General features: G+C 41.3%; 2 non-coding genes across 2 annotated transcripts; both read left to right on the forward strand.

The window, feature by feature from the left end:
- Positions 1–2,275: 2,275 nt before the first annotated feature.
- On the forward strand, positions 2,276–2,391 carry LOC140317232 (U5 spliceosomal RNA). Its single transcript, XR_011917564.1, has one exon. It is a non-coding gene; the product is annotated as a U5 spliceosomal RNA (small nuclear RNA).
- A 306-nt stretch (positions 2,392–2,697) lies between these two features.
- On the forward strand, positions 2,698–2,881 carry LOC140317159 (U2 spliceosomal RNA). The gene has a single exon (XR_011917501.1). It is a non-coding gene; the product is annotated as a U2 spliceosomal RNA (small nuclear RNA).
- Positions 2,882–4,506: the final 1,625 nt, after the last annotated feature.

A 4,506-nucleotide genomic window follows, 5' to 3' on the forward strand; every position in this document is an offset into this window, starting at 1 on the left:
ATGTATGTTTTGACATTCGCACCTTTTCTCACCTGCTTTTTACTATGGTCGTTCAATCACAGCTTCCTCTCCACCATACTTGTATGGTAGGAAATTCTCACCCACTCTCATCCGAAGACCTCTCCTCCCGCTTTTGTTAATATTTAGTCGGGCATTCGAACCTTTTCTTACCCACTTTTTACAAATTATGGTCGAACATTCACACCTACTTGCAGCTGAATACTTCCGCCCCACCTTTTAGTGATGTATGGTTGGCATTTGCACCTTTTGTTACCCTCTTTTTATACTGATTGCTGAAGATTAAGTTGTTCTTTCTCAAACTACAATTTTTTTTTAATTGTTGAAACTTGATTTGAAGTGGATAAATAAGGAGGACAAACAGTTTTAAGTCACGCTGATAGAAGAAATTTATTTTATAGCAAAATCTGTATTTCGTCATATGTCGAGAGATGCTTATTGCTGAAGAAGTTCTTTCTCATTCTACAAAGTACAACGTTGTTTATCGTTGAAACTTGATTAGACATGAATAAATATGAAGGACAAAGCAGTCTTAACTTGGTTTGAGTTAATTAATTCGTTTTATAGGAGAATCCGAATTCGTGCTTATTTTCGGATTCCTGAAGAATGAGTCTGGTTCTTTCTCATAATACAAAGTTTGTTGTTTATTGTTGAAACTTCATCAGAAGTGAAGAAATAAATGAATGCCTATCAACAAATGTGGGATCTAAACTCTACTGCTTCCTCTAAAATAATTTCTTTTCTCAATTCAGAAATGTGTGTGTGTAAGTCACAACACCCGTGACACCAAAACGGCTTTCTTTTCTCTCTTTTCTCTACACTCTGCACTATGAGCACACACACCAAATCAGAAAGGCTTTTTTCTCTCTTTTCTACATTATGGACTGTGGGGACACAAAACCGCTCTCTCTTTTTTTTTTTGATTGTGTGCCAGGGCGTTGTCTCACGTATTAGATTATGCTTAAGATACGAATCGGTTTATCAGTCACATCAAAATCCATACATTCTGATCCTCCCGTAATAAAATGGTCGGATCTTATCAAACACACTTTGTTTCTTGTGACAATCAAGTCAGCGAAACAGCGTATACACGTCAAGACACTGAATCAAGTTTGCCACAAGAACTCATAAGTTTGGCAGTATTGCTCTGCCGTCAGCAATCATACACCCATTTTATTTTCGTGAGACATGTGCAGGCACCTGTTCATCTACTGTTCTATCACTATGAATTAGTTTATCTATTATCAATAAGGATACTTCTACAACTACTATCAAAGTATGTCCAGACTTCTTATGTTGTCAGTTGCTATATATGAATAAGTGGGTAGCTACTGACAAGCATTAAGCATGTCACACAGCCCAAACATATAACATTTCAGGACACACCACACAGTTAACAACCACAGTGAAGTGTCAAAGCCCAAACATTCAACAGGACACTTACACAACACATTCAAATCAAACAGTCAGACAACATACAAGAACATATACCCCAGCCGGCATTGCTCCCTGCCTATTTTCCTACAGCTCACTATGTGTGCGCACACCTTTATTCACAAACTCTTCAACTTATACTCTTTTACCAAAGCTGCTACAGCTCGATTGGCCGAATACCCTTAGATCCTATTTCGGTGAATTTGACATCTGCCTTACATGTAACAGATTAGCGGTTTAGCAGTTTTAATTTAGTTTGAGTGAAGGAATTCATTTTATAGCAAAATCCGAAATTCGTGAAGCACTCATGAAAGTAAGCTTATTCTCGGATTCCTGAAACTTTAGATTTGCTCTTTCTTTTACTGCAAAGTACAACGTTGTTTTTTTTGTTTAAATCTTTCTAGACATGGTAAATATGAACGACAAGCAGTTTTAACATAGTTTGAGTGAAGGAATTCATTTTATAGATAAAATCCCAAGAGTCTGCATAGAAAAGAGAGTGAATGCGAAGTAGACTTTAACACGGCTATGGGAGCGAGCCGAGTGTCGGCTAACCGGGAGAATTGCTTGAAAGAAACGCGACACCGAATGAGCGGTCAGAACAAAGCCTCAATACGGGATTCTCGTGGTGTTTTTGTTGCTGCCTTGTCTTTTGCATAGAGTAAAAGACAAGGCAGCCATCGAATAGGGCCCGATTGTTCCTACTTGGTCAGCCGAGGAGCAAGGGGGGGGGGGGCAAGCGTCTCAACCAAGCAAAGCTCACCATGGGGAAGGTGGCTATACCAACTAGCCTGATGCCCTGCTCCCGCAGTGACGGATAATCGTACTCTGGTTTCTCTTCATAACATACAAGTCTTTCGCCTTTTACTAAAGACTTCCGTGGAGAGCAGCACTAATGAGTTGTTTCTATTATTGGTAGGCTTTACCTTTGCGGGTGAAGCCCTTTCTGTCTGTGCAAAAGAAATCTTGCTACTTTGCAGAGTGACTTCTCTGAGTAGAGTCGCCTTACTTGTTGCGACTGTGCCGATGTTCGAAGCTGGAGTGCAAAGTTGTTGCTTGAATGGTGCTTGCTGGAGCATGCGGGAGTGCAAAGTTATACCATTTAAAAGGGCTGAAGAGTGCTCAGTGCAGCGGGTGGGCGGAGGTGCAACGTGACACTCTGGCCACCTATGGCCATAAAAAGAACACTGCTACAAGTGCGCATTGTGCCAGCAAGGGCCCTCGGACCTGAAACAGTGGACAGTTATCGCTTCTCGGCCTTTTGGCTAAGCTCAAGTGTAGTATCTGTTCTTATCAGTTTAATATGTCCTCTATACGAGGACAACATATTAAATGGATTTTTAAGAATAGGAGTTGAAAAAGAAGCTTGCTCCGTTCACTCCAAGCCTCGACCCGGTACTGCAGTGCCGCTGGGAACGGTGCGCTCTCCTCTGCTCTTGTGAAAAAGCAAACAGCGGTGCAGGATGGAAGTTTCAGGGAGCCCAAGATGAAACTTTCTTTTAATCTGCTGAGAAAAGAGAGTGAATGCGAAGTGGACTTTAACACGGCTCTGGGAGCGAGCCGAGTGCGGGCTAACCGGGAGAATTGCTTGAAAGAAACGCGACACCGAATGAGTGGTCAGAACAAAGCCTCAATACGGTGTTCCCGTGGTGTTTGTGGCTGCCTTGTCTTTTGCACAGAGTAAAAGACAAGGCAGCCATCGAATAGATTGTTTCTACTTGGTCAGCCGAGGAGCAGGGGGGGGGGGGGCAAGCGTCTCAACCAAGCAAAGCTCACCAAGTAGGAACAATCGGGCCCTTTTCGATGGCTGCAACACCTGAAAGAGATATTGATGCGAGACCCGATCAAATGCTTTTTCAAAGTCTAAATTTAAGATGACAAGCCGGGTGTTTCTGTCTCTAGCGTAATCAATGATGTCTCGAATCAGTACGAGGCTGTCGGTGAGTTGTCTCCCTGAGATGGCACAAGCTTGGTCTGGGTGAATTACCTCCTCTAAAACAGAGGACATACATGTCGCTAAAACCTTGCTAAAAAGTTTACAGTCAAAGTTTAAAAGTGTGATGGGCCTCCAATTCTTTAGGTCAGTCTTATCATTTTTTTTATAAAGTAGAGTCACTATTCCCACTCTAAAACTGTCAGGCAGTCGGTCGAGTTTTTCAAAATCTTTAAAAACATCTAAAATGTCTGATGATAAAAGGTCCCAATAGGTCAGATAGAATTCTGCAGGAAGCCCGTCTAAACCCGGAGCTCGACTTCTCTTAAAACCTGTTAGGCATTTTTTTAACTCTAAAGCAGTAAAATTCTGTGTCAAGTGTGCATTCTCTTTTACGGTTTTGTCAACGAATTTTAAGATTTCTGCCGATGTTTCCAAGTGCACTGGTTTCTCTTTGTACATGTTACTATAAAAGGTATGTACAGTTTCAATCATCTCTTGTGTGGATTTTGTTAAAAACCCATCTTCTCTTTTTAGATTTTGAATACACTCCTTTTTATTTATAACTTTCTTTCTTTTTCACCTTCCTCAATTTCCTGCTCCCTGCTTCTTACAAAAATTCCTTTACTCTTTATTTCTGCTAAAACTGACATTTCCTTTTTGACATCTTTGATTTCTTCTTTAAAGTCTATGCCACACTGATTTAGTTTAAAGTAGCGCTGTAAGCGTTTATGTAGTCCCATCATACATCTATTCTCTTTCCTTTTTTTACGTTTACCTTGCTGTTTAAAAAAAGTCTGGGTCGTTTCCTTCACCATTTCCCACCATTGTGCATGTGTTTCGTAGAGGTCTTGAAGGGTCTGCCACTCTTTATAACATTCCCTGTACTGACTGACTATGATTTCATCCTCCAACAGGGAACAGTTGAGTTTCCACAGACCACTTCCTACCGTCACACCAGAAGGGGGTGAAAGGGTGCAGGAGAGCATAAGGTGGTCTGAAAAGAAAACAGGGGTTAATCTAACATCAGTGGGTGGGCAATCTCTAGTAAAGAAATAATCAATGCGAGAGGCTCTGGTGCCATCATGACTAAACCAGGTGAAGCCCTCCTCTCTGGGATG

Source organism: Leuresthes tenuis, unplaced genomic scaffold (genome assembly GCF_036924035.1).
Source record: "Leuresthes tenuis unplaced genomic scaffold, fLeuTen1.0.hap1 SCAF_10, whole genome shotgun sequence".
Taxonomy (NCBI): Eukaryota; Metazoa; Chordata; class Actinopteri; order Atheriniformes; family Atherinopsidae; genus Leuresthes; species Leuresthes tenuis.